Source organism: Bactrocera neohumeralis, unplaced genomic scaffold, assembly GCF_024586455.1.
Source record: "Bactrocera neohumeralis isolate Rockhampton unplaced genomic scaffold, APGP_CSIRO_Bneo_wtdbg2-racon-allhic-juicebox.fasta_v2 cluster10, whole genome shotgun sequence".
Taxonomy (NCBI): Eukaryota; Metazoa; Arthropoda; class Insecta; order Diptera; family Tephritidae; genus Bactrocera; species Bactrocera neohumeralis.
This window is the reverse complement of record NW_026089623.1, coordinates 17,210,218-17,229,379: the sequence shown is the minus strand read 5'-3', so window position 1 is coordinate 17,229,379 and position 19,162 is coordinate 17,210,218.

Below are 19,162 nucleotides of genomic sequence, written 5' to 3'. Positions count from 1 at the left end.
AAATTCTTCTGCATTCCGTCAGCATCTATTACCCCTTGAAAGCCATTAAGTAATATGGTGCCGGGTTTTACTTCTTTGATTTGTTGGATATGTTGGCCGTTTGTTAAAGTGCAAGATGAATTTAGGCTATTTACTACTCTAGGTTGTAACGACTGTAACCGGATGCACGGATGCTATAATTATTAATACTTTACAATGTTATTCGTTAGTTATGTTAATTATTAAAAGCTCGACAATGTTAGAAGCTACATTATGTTAAGTTTACATTTTTGATCATTTTAAATTCACCACAGTTTCACTCAATGTTTGAATACTTATAACTGTAATCCTTTTATATTTAACTTTGCTCAATTTGTCTATTTAAGTACCCTGTTAATGTGAATTCAGGGCATTCGAACTGCAACCAATAAAGATCACGCGTCTAACATTCTAAGCTGCGCTTTATACTTTTCTTTGGAAGCTTCGATTAATATAACTTGGACACAAGTAGACAGCATTGGCTCTTGTGGCTGGTTTATTAATCAAAGTCAGCTACGATCAATATAACTTGGACACAAGTAGACAGCATTGGCTCTTGTGGCTGGTTTTATTGATCAAAGTCCAGTCGAATCACCTTAGGGATTAACTACTTCCCTACAATTGGCGCCCAACGTAAAACCAAATAAAGTTTGCTTAAAATCAAAATAAAATTCAGACGCTTGAAGACAAATTTTGGCTCTTGCGGCTAATTATAAAAAAGTGAAACCAAATAAAATTTGCTTAAAATCAAAAAATTCAGACGCTTGAAGACAAATTTTGGCTCTTGTGGCTAATTATAAAAGGAGAAACGAAAATAAAACAACAATAAACCAAAAATTCTTCAACAACAAATGTTCAGCTGTGCATTACTGTGGGTTTCGTTTTGCTGAGAAGATCACCTGATTCGTGTGTTAAATTGTTGCTGCATTCAAGTAAGAGTTGCTGTTGTTATCCCTCGAAGGTCCCGCAAAAGGCACATACATAGTTGTTGCATAGGAAACATTGGCTTTAAAATTAGGCTTGGCTGTACTACGTTGTTAGTGTTGTTACTTTGCCAAAGTACCGTTGCATACTTTTGGGCTTAAGTGCATTGCTGTTATATTTTCCTTTCTTTTGCGTACTGTTACTGATCCTGTTAATAAATCCACCTCAACAAGTGCATAAGAAAAGTTGATTTCGATTAGCACAAAGGTTTTGATTATTTTAATGAGCAGGAAAAGGCAAAGGCTTAACATGGAAATGGAGACTAGCGCAGATGTTGCTAACCCTAATGTTAATGTGGATGTTACAGCGGCTGTTAACCAAACAAATAACGCTTCTAATGTTACGTGATTGCAACAAGTTGATGAAACCAAACCCTTTGTTTTGAAAACTGACGCAAGCGATTATGCGCTCGGAGCTGTTTTACTGCAGGGGGAGAACGAAGAAGAACACCCAATTGAGTATGCCAGCCGTCTTTTGCTTCCGGCAGAGAGAAATTACTCTACAACGGAACGGGAAGCACTGGCCGTAGTTTGGGCCGTAAAGAAATTTCATGGCTATATTGAGGGAGCAGAAATTACAGTATTGACTGATCACCAGCCGCTTAAATGGCTATTTAGTTTGAAAACTCCTACTGGACGCCTTGCCAGATGGGCTTTGCAACTACAAACGTATAATTTGAAGCTGGGGTACACAGCAGGCAAACAAAACATTGTTGCAGATATGTTATCACGTCCACCGTGTTTGACCGAAAACCATTCTAACATAAATTCTTTTGAGATAGATTTTCCTCGCAAAAGCGCTGAAGAATTTAGAAAGGAGCAGTTAGAGGATGACGAACTGAAGGACATCGTAGAATCGTTTGAAAAAGACGATGAAAATATAACCAGACATACTAGTCGTGGATACATTATGGTAAATGGCGTGCTGCACCGATTCTGTTCAGACGAAGATTCAGAAAACGGTCAACTTGTAGTACCCAAAACTTTAAGAGAAACGGTTTTAAAGAAATTTCATGCTGATCAAACTGCAGGACATTACGGGATTGATCGTACTATCAGTCGAATCACACCACTTTATTTTTGGCCTGGAATGCGTACGGAAATTGCTCAATATGTAAAATCATGCATTGAATGCAAAAAGTACAAACCAGCAAATCTGAAACCAGCAGGTCTACTTCAAACAGTTTCAAGTAACCAAAGGTTTGAGATCATCGCTCTTGATTTATTTGGTCCTTTACCTCGTACTGCGAACGGAAATCGTTGGATACTAGTCATAGAAGACTTATGTAGTCGCTGGGTTGAGCTATTCGCACTGAAAGAAGCTTCAGCAGAAATTTGCGCAACCAAAGTTTTAAACGAAGTTGTTTTGAGATTTGGTGTACCTCGTCGTATACACGCAGACAATGGCAGCCAATTCATTTCCGCTGTAATGCAAAAACTTGCTTTCTGTCTGGGAATCAAGCAAACGTTTACACCACTTTATCACCCGGAGGCTAACCCCGTTGAAAGAAAAAACCGTGACCTTAAGAGTCAACTTTCAATATACGTCGACAAAGATTATACTTCATGGGATGAATGCTTACCAACCATAAGATTCGCTATGAATACGGCAAAATGTGATAGCACTAGTTTTTCACCAGCCTATCTTACATTCGGTAGAGAATTAAGAAGCCCTCTCGAGGCACACTACGATTTAAAAAGAGTAATCGAAGCAGAAAACTTTATACCACAAATAACTCCGCATTTAACCAAACTTGCCAATACACTTAAATTAGCAGGAGAAGTACAAGAAAAACAACAAGACCGGAATAAAACTTACACCGATAAGAAGCGGCGACCGCAGCCTTCATTCAACATTTGCGATACAGTTCTTGTTACAACACATTTTTTAAGCAAGGGTAGTGAGAAAGTGACGTCGAAATTTGCGACACGAAGAGATGGCCCGTACCGCATCATAGCAAAAAGAGGTGCATCATGTTACGCAATTGATAATCCAGATGAGCCTATTGGAACACACCATGCAACAGCACTGGCGCTATATGAAGGGCCAAATGCTAAGCCGAAATATCTACACAGAAGGCGAGGACGACCAAAAGCTGCATGTTCATCTGCAAACACAACGACTAACAATAGCATGCAACAATCTATGTCACACAACAATAACACAGTAAATGCCCACAGTAATCATACTAACCCATCAATTAGAGTTCTACGTCCGCGAAAATTATATTTGCTGACTTCATCATCGGGACGATATCTGAGTCAGATCTCTATGGATCTTTTCTGTCTTCTTTCGACAGGTTTTATTGTATCTAAAATTTGAAGAGATTGGGTTAATTCGTGTTTTAGGATGGGATAAAGGATTGTGTCCTTGGGTATGTCCGAAGAGGTGAATCTGTACATGTCCGTCAGAAATTGTTCGTACTTGTTGAGGTCGATTATGTGTATTAGCCTGAAGTCTCCATTCTGGATTTTTACTAGTCCGTCATTTATCGTAACTATTTGTGCCGTGGAGTAGTCATAAATGTCTATTGATGCGAATATTGGGTAAATGAGGAGAAGTCTGGAAACAAAAATTTTAGTTTTGATTTTTTATATTGCGTTTATGAACTACTTTTCCTGATTCTGTCAAAACGGTGGAATTTTTGACTTCCTTTACTATTTCTTTTCTAAATTTTGGAGATATTTTGGTTCCTAGTCGTTTGTTTATCCTAACGTAAATTGTTTCTCCTGGGTTATATGTTTTAATTGGATGACGGGCTTTATTATGGTAGGAAAGATCTTTTAGTTGTCTATTTTTTAGTTCCGAGATAATTTCTTCCCTAGCTCTTTCAAATTGGCTTGGGTCTGTGGAGATTCTTCTCCCGAAAAATACCTCTATTGGTTTTTCTTTGTGGAGGAGTGGACTGAAAAATTGTACTCGTAGACGGAGTTATCGAGGAGTTCGCCGAATGAGGTGAAACTTCGCTCTGCTTTTAAACAGCGCATTATTTCTGTGAGGGTCGAGTGAAATCGCTCTACTTGACCATTTACGGAACTTGCATAAGGTGGTGTTCTAAAAATTTGTATATTTAGGGTATCTTCCAATAAAAATCGAATGGAAGCTGAATTCAAAGACGTTTCATTGTCTATAACTACCGTTTCTGGTACGCCAAATTGAAACAGTAGTTCGGGCATACTTTGAAAATTTGTCTATGGCTGTAAGGACGAAATTTCGTTCAGTTATGTAAATATCAATATGTAAGATTTGTCCTGGAAATTGTGGAATAGGGATTTCTCCTAGTTTTGGTTTGGTAGGGTGGCGGTCGTACTTATTTTCTTTGCAAACTGAGCATTGCTGAATAATTTTTTTTATTGTTTTGGTTATGGAGGGAAAATGGTAATTTTCTAAAATTTGAAGTTTGTTTTCACGAGAATTCCTATGTGCTCTTTTATGAGTATTTATGATTATTTCTTCTTGTTGCTGTTCGTCTGTCACATCCTGGACTTGGAGTTGAGAAAACCTGGTTTTATAGTTACTAAAGTGGATCGGATATTTTTCTTGAATTTTATCCATAGTTCTTTCGTCGGTTTTGATGCAATTTATTATGGAGGGGCTTAGGTACCTTTTTAGGAGATTTATTAATGTTTCTGAGTTATCTTCCGGTTCTTCAATGGCGTGTCTATGGTATGTGGGGAATACTATCTTAAATTGATAGGTAGAAATTGGGTCTGAATTTAGGAAGATTTGGTTTTTGAAAACGTTAATTGGGGATTCTACATGCCAAATTAAGTTATCGGATGAGCTCTCGTCACTATGCTGGGTTACTGACAAGGCGTTAATTGGTTCGGGAGGCGTTCTTATTTCTCCTATGACTTTAGTGGTATAGGTAAGTTTATCGTTTGGTTCCGTAAACAGATTAGAAAAATTTTCGACTAAATTAATAATTTCCTTCTGATGTTTTTGTGACAAGTTATTTTCCTTAATATATATTTTGTTAACAGATCTTGAAGCTAGCTGCTTGATTTTAATTTTGGTATTGCCTTCTAACTCCATGAAGTTATTCTTTACGTGGATGACTGCGTCAAGCTCCTTAAGGCTATCATTCCCAATAATATCATGGAATGATGTCAGAGTTGGGAGGAGGTAGAATTTCAGTTTTTTGTCTGAGTTAAATAGGTCTAGAAAGGTATGCTGTTTGATTTCGATGTCTCCTGCTATGGATTTCGCAAAAAAAATGCTTTCGTTATTTATTGGATTGGGCACGATAGAGGATCGTATATTGTTTTTCGTAGATCCTGTATCTACTAAACTTTTCACAATATCTCCACTCTTCAGCCTGCATTCAACATAGGGCAGCGAAGAGTGACTCATTCTAAAAAATGTAAATCAGTCGTGTCTATATAGCTATCGTCCTGACATCCATCATTTCTGTCTCTGTAATTGCTGATTACGCGTTATTACTTTATTTACTAATTTTTAACATTTGCCATGTTAACAGGCAATTGAAAAATAAAGTATACTCCCAATGAACAAAGACCACATCTACAAATCCCTCGTTATTCCCGTCCTGCTCTATGTTGCTGAGGTATGGACGATGACAACAGCTGATGAGTCGGCATTACGAGTTTTCGAGAGAACGCTGGCTGGGACATGTCGTCGGAATGGACTAGGAAATATACGTTTATTTAGCGGTCCGGTACGTGCTTCACGACTTAAATATTTCATTGATTGCTAGGTATTTTAAAAAATTTTATTGTAATCATTTAAATTGAAATGGTATATAACTTGGAATTATAGGGATACGCGGTATCAAAGAACTTATCCTTTTGATTTAGCAGTTAAGATCGTAGCTTCAATCAAATTTGGCAACAACTTTTTCGCTACCAACAGCAACGGGTTGCAAGATTACAATTATTTTTGTAGCACCAAAAGATGTCATTCGAATTGTCGAAATGTATTGTTGAACATGACTTAAAAAAAGCTTCCACGTCTGAGATGTCCCAAAATTAGTGAAATCGTTGTTTCGGGTGGAGTTTTTAATGCTGACAATCACAACACATTCCGTTGCACCTTGAAAGTTAGCCGGATCACAATGTGGACAAACTGTTATTTATTATTATATATTTCAATGTATGTACATATATGTACGGATACATTGAATGATAATCAATCTGACTTTTGTAAATCAAAGTAGCACGCATCATTCCACCAAAATAGCACAATAAGTTTTCAAATAAAGAAACACACATGCATTAATTAGTGGTGGATCCAGAGGGGGGAAATGGGGGAAATTTCGTCACCCCCCAAGGTGCTAGATGGCTTATTAGTAATTTTCCTATTCTGAAAAAATATAAAGTAACAGAAATATAGTTATAATCCACAAATTTTCCATCTTATTTCAGAAACAAAATTAAAGACTGTCTCCATTTTTGAATACAATAAATAATATTAAGATACCACTGAAATTACAAAGTGTAGCAATGTATTCAGATTAAATTGTTTATAAATCCAATTAGATCCGTAACTGAAAGTGCTAAATTTGAGGCGACGCGGCCTCAAATAATGTTACGTAGGTTGCTATATATATTTCTGACCTAATAAAGTAAATAGGCATATTTATCAACGAAATTGGTTGTTTTTTTTGTAATTTTTTTTATTGCTTTTTTTATTTTTTTATCTTTTTGTTGATTGCTGTTTTGTTTCGGGCTCATACACACAGATCCATGACGATCGTATAAACGTCTTTTGAAGCACCGCGATCGTATTTTTTCAGCATTTCTTTACACCAATCCACACGAGCCTTTTTTTGAGCGTTTGTCAAATTGTGCGGGATCCAACGAGAACAAACCTTTTTTACGGCCAGGTGTTCATGCAATATCGAATGTATGCCGGTGGGAGAAATGCATAGGCATGCCTCTATCTGAAGGTATGTTTACATGACGGTCTTGCATTATCAGTTCACGTACGGCATCGATGTTTACTGGCACAACGGCTGTTTTTGGACGACCTTCACGGAATTCGTCTTTGAGCGAACGTCGGCCACGATTGAATTCGTTGTACCAGTTTTTCACAGTGCTATAGGATGGTGCTTCATAGCCATACAAAAATTGTAGTTCATCGATGCACTCTTGTCGTGGTAATCCACGTCGAAAGTTGTGAAAAATGATCGCACGAAAATGTTCACGAGTTAATTCTATTTTTTGGCCGAGATGAATTTTTTAATTCCCCGTAAATAAAACAATTGACGATTAAATGACAAAACGTTCTGAGTGATGTTATCTAAAAAATGTCAAACTTTCCAATGGAAATGTCAGATTGCACCTGGCAACACTTAGTGTTGCCCTAGGCCAGAATATAGCAGCGCTCGTATCATTACGCATGTACCATGGTGCACCCGTTATTGTTGTAAGCATTTTAGATTGGAACCTTTGTATTATATCAATGTTTGTTGTACCCCGCAATTGAATGCCATACATCCAAATCGGTCTTATGACTTTGTTGTCTAGGCTAAGTTTAGAATTTTTGATTAAAGGCCAATTTCAATTTGCTGCTCTTAATTTCATGCAAGTTATTTTACTCGCTATATGTTTCCGCCACGTGAGCCTTCGATCCAGGTGAATCCCAAGATAAGTTACATCATTCGCTTGGGGTGCTAGGACATTGTTGATTTTAAATGTCCCACACGTTTCAGGTCTTAGCAAGAATGTAATGTTAGTCATCGATCAAAGTTTAGAGCTGCTCTAATGCTCTTGATGCTCTGATGGGGCATTTGCTTACTACAGCTATGTCATCCGCGAAAGTGGATGTCAATACGTGAATAGGTGTTGGAATGTCTGATGTATATATTATGTACAGAGTTGGGCCTAGGACGTTACCCTGAGGTACACCAGCCCTTAATACTTCTTCTGATATGAAGTCTGCTACTTTAACTGAAAATTTCCTGTTGCTGAAATATGAGTCCAAAGTTTTATGCAATTCGTAAGGTAAAACTTTTTTGATTTTCCATGCTAGACCTTATCGAACGCATGAGCTACATCTAGAAAATTATCTGAACAGTACTCTCTGTGCTCGAATGCTGGATTCGTTGGTAATTCTATGTACTTGCTCTACAGTGCCATGTTTAGCATAAAAACTGAATTGGTGCGTTGGTATTATATTATTTTCGTGGAGGAAAGGAGACATTTTTGATAGTAACACTTTTTGAAATATTTTAGAAATACAGAGTAAGAGACTTATTGGTCTGTAGGAAGACCGTTGTGTTAAGTCTTCCCCAGGTTTCTCTATCATGATGATTTGCGACTTTTTCCATGAATTTAGATAGTATCCGAAACCAATAATTGCATTAAGGAGCAAAGAGAGCACTGTTATAGCAATATTTGGTAACTCAATTAGCATTTTTGGTGTAATATTATCCTGTCCTGATACCTTTTTCGGATTTAGCTCTTTTATGATTCTAGTAACTTCAGAAATAGAAGTCCTAATAGACACAAGCGACTCGTTAGCAGTATTGGGCCAAGTTGGCAACTTAAAGTTGTTCTTTGGGCAATTAAGTTGAAAAACCTTTTCTAGGTGATTTGCATGGCAATTGCCTTTTTCTCATCACTACGTGCCCAATTAAGATTCAACTATCTTAGAGGCATGTTGGAATCTGCTGGTGGCTTAAAAAACTTTTGGGGTTTCCTAAAAGAGTTTTGCTTGCTAGAATTTGGACACAGTCTCTTTATATAATTTTCAGTGTTGTGTTCTTCCTCACGTTTAAGCGCTGTTTTTAACTTATGTACAGCAGATTTCAGTTAAAGCCATTCACGTCTAGTTTGCCATTTTTCATTTCATTCAACTGGTTTTCAACCAGTTAGTTTTATGAGATCTTACAGAAACTTTTGGCTCAAATATCATGGGCTGTTCGTATAACTTTATTAGTACAGGTGAATGATCAGATGATAAGTCTGTACATGTATCAGCTGTCATAAGCGATCTATCTTTATTTTTGACTACAGCAAAATCTATTAAGTCTGGTATTTTTTTCTATCACTGGGCCAGGAAATATTATATGCAGGTTATTAAGCTTATTAATAATAGTGTAGTACAGCTGCCGTAATTTCGGATTAATTAGTACTGTGCCCTCATACATATATTTTGCATTGTAATCTCGACCTGCTAAAAATCTATGACCTAGCGTTCCAAAAACTCTTTAAATTAGTTGTCTGTAATTTTAAACCGGGGTGGGAAGGCAAGGAGCTTTCCAAAATAATTAGGACTTTTTGAATCTAGCGCTCCCTGGTGGCGCCATCTATATGTTGACTGGTGCGTTAGAATCTGCTATCTTCACCGATTATCCACTGAGAATTTTATGACATTTCATGTATTGGAAGTGATGTTTTTGCATTTTAAGTGTCAGTATGTTTGTGTTATCGGTGCGAAAATGAGCTTCGAACAAAGAGCCAACATTAAATTTTGTTTTAAAATTGGTAAAACTTTTACCGAAACGTTTCAATTGATGAAACAATTTTGTGGCGATGATTGCCTATGCCGTAGCAGAGTGCACGAGTAGTTTCAACGTTTTCAAAGTGGTCGTGAGGACATAAATGACGATCAACATGTGGGCCAATCAAAATCCGTGATCACCGGAAATTCCATCGAAACTGTGCGTGAATTGATCAAAAATATTCTTTCAGTTGCTGAATACAAATGCCGTTTAGGCATCTTGGGATCATATTTTATCAGATTCTCCCAAGTCAAACTGACATCGAAATTTTGGATGCTGAGGACGGAGGACGTGCTGACCTGGAAGAACTTTACATAACAACTAAATTGGTTATCCAATCGCAACTGGCAGAAAATAACATCGTTTCGTTTTCAGATACAATTCCCACAAACAGCTACTCAACTATTTACTACACAGGAGGCACCCGTACATATAGTACACATATGAATAATTCATCGTTGGAAAATGTAATCCATGCAACAACAAAGATTTTCATTTGTGATTCAACGGGGAGCTATAGGTTGAGTACATCGCTGCTAGATTCTTGTTCGCAAGTCTATTTCAACACGGATGATTTTTGGCAAAGTTTGCTGCTGCCTATGAACAAACAAAACTTAGAAATTCAAAGCATCGGTTTGACATCAACCGGCTTTGAGCTTCCATTGACCCTTTGTATTACATCGCACATTGCTTATCAATAAAATCCTGAAATCATGATTTCAGCATGGAATATTCCAAATAATACAGTGATGACGATGAATTTCATATAACAAAGAAAATCAACATGTTGCTGGGGAAACGTTCTTCAGTCTTTAATCTGTAGGTCAAATACAGCTTGGGTCTAATTAACCCATCTTGCAAACAACTCTCTTAGGCTGGATCGTTTCGGGACGCTATAAGACTGGTAGTAACAACATATCTTAGCCATCTTGTTTATTTTTAGCCAATGAATCTTTAGAATCAGAATCTCAACGAACTGCATTATTTATGAGTTCACGGACTGAAGATATTCGCACCTACCAACTAAATACTGTAACGTATGGATTAGCTGCTGAACTATATCTTGCTATACTAAGTTTGTTATAACTAGCTGAACAGCATTCAGAAGGATTCTCAATTGGCGCAAAGATCATTGTTTAATTGGATGCCCGATTTAGCTTAATAACGAGCCACTAATTTTGTTAAGAAAACACATTAGTTAATTGTGAGGTATTAGTCATGGTAAAGGGTCAACTTTATTGAAATTTATTATAAACACAGATATAAAGGATGACTGTGCCAGGTAAAGTCTACAATATCGCCCAGGATCGCTAAGAATCTATTTATATCTTCGTAGCACACAGGATCGACGTTGGGTTGAATATCAACGGACTGGTAGCGAGCAGGAACCGTATGACGACCGTATGGGTGGCGAAAACGAATTTTGATGTGATGTTGATAAGATGAGTAACGAAATGTACCTGCCACCCTGTTGACCATCCTTTTTGTTTAGAGGGTTGATGTAGTATGGTGAGTTGTGTTGTGTACGAGTGTGGTGTCATCGACTATGGTGGTTTCAAATTTGTTCCCAGATGCGGTGTATTTGTGATCATGTGGTGTATACAGTGATTTTGTTAGGATGAGCCATTTTATCCCGGGTAGAGTGGGGAAGGCTTAACTTATTTAAACAATGTGAAGTCATCATTTTGTGTAAACGACTTACTGTGTGGTGCTGACAGTCTAACCGAACTCTCACAGATAAACCAAGAGGTAACACAATTGTTAGAATTAGGAAAGTTTAAATTAACAAAGTGGCGTTCTAATCATCATCGATTCAGAGAAGACGACTTTTTAAAGGATCTAAACGTGGATTCATCTATCACTAATGCACTTGAACTAAAATGTAACCAAAATCTTGATTGTTTTGCCATCATTTGACCGCCTCTGTCGTGCGATTTGACACCGTTAGACTATTTCCTGTGGGACTACGTCAAGTCTGTGATCTATGCCAAAAATCCACCGACGAGTGATCAACTTCGTACGAATATCGAACGTGAGATTGCAGCAGGATCAGCCGATTTATGTTGGAAAGCTGTTGAAAATTGGGTTCAGCGTCTGGACTTCTGCACGCGTGCCCGTGGTGGCCATGCCAGGAATAAATAATTTCATTGATTGGGATATCAACCGTTTTTGTTTTATTAAAAAAAAATTGTGTAGTTCCCTTATTGAAAACCCGTAATATCTACTTTTTGCTATTATTGTGGTAAATTGATGATTGCGATCTTCACCTTCCCAGATTGAGCATGGCAAAAGTATATTAGCACTCATTTAAATACTGTAGTGGAAAAAAACTTTACTATTACTACTGAACATCAGTTTTATCTTGCCTTTCCTGCTGATATTCCAAGTATCTTATCAAGAGTATCTTGCTAATTGTGTATTCGAGGCCATGCAGAAACCATTACTTTCAGTGAAAAAACGCGCCTGATTGAGGAATTCGAAGAAAATTTTGAGGAATTCAAGAGCACTTCTCCAATCCACGATACAAAAAAAAAATTATAAAATGATTCCCTTATAGAAATAAAAAACGAATACTTACTCTATATAATGGGTTCTACGAAAATAAAATAATCCCACAAAATTTTAAAATAGCCATGGTCATACCCATACTTAAACCAAGCTAAAATTACAAATAAATACTTAGCGAAATTACAAGAAAAAATGATAGCAAATAGACTAACGTGGTACCTCAATTCCTCTAAATTAATTTCTCAACAACTCTTTAAAAAAGGATTTAGCACCACAGATTCTTTCCCATATATTTACTGATAAATTTTTACTTATTATTCTTCTTATTTACTGGCGTAGACACCGTTTACGCGATTATATGTAGCCGAGTCAAAAACAGCGCGCCAGTTATGTGTACACTATTACCCCAACCAGACACCACACAACAAAATATAGTAAATTGGTCAAAACTTATAAAGAATTTTGGAGTAAAGGAGTCATACCACACCCCTTACAATCAGGCTATTGTACTACGAAACTATAACGTAAGTCAAGTTTTTCAAAATTTAAAAGATATTCTAGATAAACTAAATTTAAAACATGAATTCGATAAGATAAAGCGTATAGAGTTTTCTCCAATTAACAACGAAAGTTTAATTCTAAAAACATTTTTAAATGGGATACACCCCAACTTAAGCAGTGTAGTGATTAGTAGAAATATAGTATAAGCACCATTAGAGAGGCTTTTAGCGTTCTTCAAGAGACAGGTTTGCTAATACAACTTGATAAAAGACAAAACAATTTTCAAAAAAATAATTATAGAAATTTTTCAAATAGAAATTCTTTGGCTCACAATTTTTGCAACTTCAATAATAGACAGTATATGCAAAATTCCAATAATTTTCAATTTGGACAAAATCAGCAGAGACAATTTCGTAACAATTCTAACCAAAATGACAATTATCAACAATTTAACTTTGGACAAAGTAGACAAAATAATTCCGAGCAATTTAGCTTTGGACAAAATAGGCAAAATAATTCTCAACAATTTAGAAGATATAATTCAGTCCAAAGAAGACAAAAGTTATATACATTGGAAACTAACCAACATAAAAAATAATAACTTTGATGCTATAATAGGACAGAATATTTTAAAACCTATTAAAGAAATAATCACTTTGGAAAAGAAGTATATAGAGACAAACGGCAACAAAATTAAATTTATAAATTCATGCCCTTACAATTACGAAGATATTAATATACTTACAGAATGTAAAGAGAATTTCCTAGATATTTTATCAAATAGTGACACGAAAGAAGAAGAAAAGCAAAAATTAGAATACATTCTAAAAGCAAATAGCGATTTATTTTTCCAAGAAGGTAAAAACCTTTCTCATACTCATGAAATTCAGCACGAAATTGTTACAAAAACAAGTAGACCAACTTATTATAAAATTTATAGATATCCCCAAATTCACGAAGAAGAAATTAGTAGACAGATGAACTAGATATTACGCCAAGGCATAATTAAAGAAAGTAATTCCCCGTACAACTCGCCTCTTTGGATTGTACCGAAAAAGAAAGACAATTCAATGAAAAAAAATTTGAGAATAGTTATTGACTACAGGAAGCTAAACGAAGTCATCATAGAAGACAAATTTCCAATACCCCATATAGAAACAATACAGCAAACTTGGAAGAGCTCAGTATTTTACAACATTAGATCTTGCAAAGGCTTTCACCTGGTATTAATAAAAGAAGAAGATAGACTAAAAACAGCTTTCTCTACACCACAAGGACACTTTGAACTTATAAGAATGCCTTTCGGAATAAAGAATGCACCAGCAACTTTCCAACGTCTAATGAATTCAGTTCTTAGGGAATATATCAACAAGATATGAGTAGTTTATTTAGACGACATCTTTATTTTTAGTTCAAGTATTGAAAAACATACCCAAAATATCAACAAAATATTTTCAGCATTAAGAAAACATAATTTAAAGATTCAGGTAGATAAATGCACATTTTTCGCGAAAACAACTGAATTTCTAGGTCACACTTTAACAACAGAAGGGATACAACCAAATTTAAGCAAAATCGAAAACATACAAAAACCAAAGTTGCTTACTACATCAAAGCAAATTAAATCATTTAACAAAATATTTAAAAAAGGAAATTAAAATAAACACTCGCGATCCTCAGTACATTTCATCTTCGTAAAACTTAAAAATTTATTAGTAAGGCCACCAATATTGAAATATCCAGACTTTAACAAAAAATTTAGCATTTCAACTGATGCAAGTGACTTTGCAATTGGCGCAGTATTAACCCAGGACAGTCATCCTATAAGCTATGCTAGTCGAACACTTAACAAAGACGAAAGAAGTTATTCCACTACAGAAAACGAACTACTAGCTATTGCCTGGACAGTGACATATTATAGATCATACATTCACGGCAGAGCATTTGATCTCTTAACTGATTACCAACCACTTAAGTGGCTCCAAATGAAAAACAAGGGAAAAGACATTAACCCAAGATTGCAAGGATGGTTAATTAAACTAGGTGAATACAATATTAATATAAAATACGTGAAAGGAAAGGAAAATAACCTAGCCGATTTTCTAAGTAGAATACATAGTTGCCCGGCTGAAGAACAACAAAGCAGCGGGGCCGATGGACTGCCGGCCGAGGTAATCAAACACGGCGGCGAAGAACTAATAGGGAGCATGCATCAGCTTCTTTGTAAAATATGGTCGGACGAAAGCATGCCCAACGATTGGAATTTAAGTGTGATATGCCCAATCAATGAAAAAGGTGACCCCACAATCTGCGAGGGCAAGGCGAAATATCTCCTGTCATCAAACAAACAGTGGTCGCACTCGCGACTTGGCACTCACGTCACTGTTGACAGTCACAACTTTGAAGTCGTAGGTAATTTCGTCTATCTTGGAACCAGCGTAAACACCACCAACAACGTCAGCATAGAAATCCAACGCAGGATAACTCTTGCCAAGGGGTGCTACTTCGGACTGAGTAGGCAATTGAGAGGCAAAGTCCTCTCTCGACAAACAAAAACCAAACTCTATAAGTCGCTCATAATTCCCGTCCTGCTATATGGTGCAGAGGCGTGGAGGATGTCAACAGTTGATGAGTCGACGTTGCGAGTTTTCGAGAGAAAAGTTCTGCGAAAGATTTATGGTCCTTTGCGCATTGGCCACGGCGAATATCGCATTCGATGGAACGATGAGCTATGCGAGATATACGCCGACATTGACATAGTTCGGCGAATTAAAAGACCGTGGGTACGCTGGCTAGGTCATGTTGTCCGAATGGACGAAAACACTCCAGCTCTGAAAGTATTCGACGCTGTGCCCGGCGTGAGAAGCAGAGGAAGAGGAAGACCTCCACTCCGTTGGAAGGACCAGGTGGAGAAGGACCTGGCTACGCTTGGAATATCCAATTGGCGCCACGTAGTGAAAAGAAGAAACGACTGACGCGCTGTTGTTAACTCGGTTATAATCGCGTAAGCGATGTCCACGCCAATTAAGAAGAAGAAGATAGTAACACAGGCGAGATTCATTCATTGGAAGAAGACAACACAAGCACAAATGCTACAATCCAGTCTCAAGAGGAGGAACTAAATGATCATTTTCCAATTTTACATACTATTGTAAATCGCTTCAATACACAAATCATTTTAACAAAAAAGAAAATTATGGAATCAGAAGAACTAGGCAACACGAAGAAAATTTTTATTGGCGCAGAAGATATAAAAGATAACAATTTCATAGATCTCTAGGCATATAAATAGTGGAAAAGTAGGTATTTTTTCTTACTTAACCGATAATCAGTAAATATAGTTCAGCAAAAGCTTATTCAAATATTTAATAGACAGGTAAAGTTTTTTAGATGTGAATTCCATGCTAAAGATATGAAAAATGAAGAACAAATTGCTCAATATCGTAAAAATGAAACAGGTCATGCAGGTATTAATGAAAATTATGAAAAATTGAAAAAAACTAATATACTGGAAAAATTTGAAAGCTTTGATTAAAAAATATATAAATAATTCTATGTTTGCAATAGAGCAAAATATGATTGAAAACCTTTAAAACCAAAATTTCAATTAAGGGAAACACCATCAGATATAAATGAAGTAGTTCACGCAGATATGTATATACATAAATAGAAATATGTTACTTTTTTACTTTTATAGACAAATTTGCGAAATTTGCTTTGGCATTTCAGCTAGAAGATAGAAACAGTATAACTATTAAAAACTTAGACCATTCTTTTCTATCAAAGGAAGACCCAGAAAGTTAATATTAGATAATGAATTCAACTCAATTAACATACACGATTTTTGTAGGAAAGAAGAAATAGAAGTTCATTTTACAAAACCAAACAGTCATACTGGGAACTCAGATATCGAAAGATTTCATAATACTCTCTCCGTAAAAATTAGAGTCCTAGAAAATGAAAAACCAAGCCTTTCGACAGCGGAAAAAGTATTTCAAAGCATAGAGGGGTATAACAAATCTCATCATTCTACAATTAAAACCACATCTCTTGAGGTTATAAATAGAAAAACTGATAAAAATTTGATTAAAGACACTATTCAGAAAAATGCATAGGAAAACTAAATAGAAATAGAGGAGAGTTTAATAACACTCAAAAAGAAGGTTACGTAAAAAATTATAAAGCAGTCGGCACAAATACGAACCAAGTTATAGAAAATTGCCATTAGATAATATTCTCCCGACAAATATTAAACGTCCAAACAATTTTTTTAGGTCAAATTCATCTTCAAAATAAGATTGATGATAGCAATCGTAATAGTTAGTAATGCAGCCACACTGGAAGTATATCAAATACATACCGGCAATGGATACGCAGAAATTATCACCAACACTAAACAGATTGTTGCGTCATCTGACCTCGTAATTCACATTGTCCAAATGACTCTCAGTCTACACCGTCATGAAACACAGCTACATCACATTTCAACACCCCACATTGGCAGACAAAATCATCATAAACGAACAGCACACCTCACTCACCACTCACCTTCCACATCACACCAATACACTCAAACATGACACCACACTACCAACTAGAACACAACAACTTTCAACAAAAGGGACGGACAACTCCAGCCGCCCACACTTCGTTTTTGGTTTCCGTACGAGTCGACACTCCAAGCATTAGGCATACGCTTTTCGCAGCATCTTTTTTTGCTTCCACGTTCGTTGATTCCGCCGCCGAGTGAGGTATTCGATCAGATTATAACGTTTTGAGAATATTCAGAAATAAAATAGAATTACGAAATTTCTTCTTCTTCTTAATTGGCGTAAACACCGCTTACGCGATTATAGCCGAGTTAACAACAGCGCGCCAGTCGTTTCTTCTTTTCGCTACGTGGCGCCAGTTGGATATTTCAAGCGAAGCCAGGTCCTTCTCCACTTGGTCCTTCCAACGGAGTGGAGGTCTTCCTCTTCCTCTGCTTTCCCCGGCGGGTACTGCGTCGAAGACTTTCAGAGCTGGAGTGTTTTCGTCCATTCGGACAACATGACCTAGCCAGCGTAGGAAGTGGAAGGGTGTTACGAGTCCTCGCAATTCAGGCGTATTCTCGCAAAAACCCCAGTGTCCCTGGGGTATCTCCAGGACGCAAATGAGAAGTGGGCCCTCAGTAGTGAAGAAACACATCAAATGCTTGTCGACGCTCACTTTCCGAGCAACATGTCCTCTGTGAGGGGATCTATCGGGGTGCCGCATGACGATTGCGCGGCCTTTGTCAGCATCCTGGATGAGCGGCACTTGACGTGGGCGATTAACTCGTTCAAACAATTCAAGTCCCCGGGACCAGACGGCATCATACCAGCGCAGCTGCAACAAGGTGTTAAGGTGTCATGCAGCTGGTTGGCACCTATCTATGTGAACTGCATCAGATTAAGTTACATCCCGGGGACCTGGAGACGAGTCAAGGTTACGTTTATCCCGAAGGCTGGCAGCCTCTCCTCCTTCTTGTTAAAGACTCTGGAGAGACTGATGTACTGGTATTTAAGGAAGAGCATTCCGAGTGACTATTTGTCAGGAGTACAACATGCTTATCGCAAAGGCAGGTCAGTGGACACTGCCTTGCATACTATCGTGTCATGGCTCGAAGAAGCCATTGAAGCCAAGGACTTCGCTGTTGGGACCTTCTTGGATATCGAGGGAGCTTTCAACAATGTCCTGCCGGAGGCAGTAGTGATTGCTCTTGACGGTATTGGGTTTGAATCGAACCTTAAGTGCCTCATTCTCAGTCTTCTGTGCGACAGAGTGATCGAAAAGAAATGGGGCAGCGCGCGTGCGAGGCGTAGGGTGAGTAGGGGAACACCACAAGGTGGGGTTCTCTCTCCTCTTCTATGGATCCTAGTCGTTGACGAATTGCTCAAAAAACTAGAGGATCGCGGCTGTCGGGTGATTGCCTACGCAGACGATGTAGCACTTATGGTCAAAGGAAAGTTCCTTAGTACCGTGTACGAGTTGACGCAGGGATATCTCAGCGTTGTAACAAAGTGGGCGGCCGGAAGTGGACTCGCCATTAATCCTAACAAAACGGAAATGGTTTTATTCAGCCGAAAATATAAAATCCTGGCGGCACCGTTGCCGCTGATGGGAGGTATTCGCCTGCAACCGGCGGATACAGTGAAATATTTAGGGCTCATCCTGGATAAGAAGCTTTCATGGAAGCCGAATATCGGGGAGAGAGCAAAAAAGGCATCTATTGCCTTATACTGCTGCAGAGGAGCTATTGGCAAAAGATGGGGTCTCTCACCGAAAGTGGTCCTCTGGCTCTAGGACACCATAGTAAAGCCCATCTTGTTCTATGGTGTCTTCATGTGGTGGAGGGCTTTAGGGAAGACCTCATTGGCCAAGAAGATCGAAAGCGTTCAGAGGTCCGCGCTAATTAGCATATGCGGTGCATTAAGATCTACCACAACCATGGCACTTAATGCAATTTTGAATATTACGCCGGTGGACATTGCCGGTAGGTGCATAGCCGCGAATGTGGCTATCAGACTCAGAGAATTTGGTTTCTTAAAGGAACGTGCATCTGGTCATTCGGATATCCTTACAAACTTTGACTGCATCCCGGATCATCTGGATCACTATACCGAACTCTGGCGGCTCCTGCCCATATACCGACGAGGGAGATGT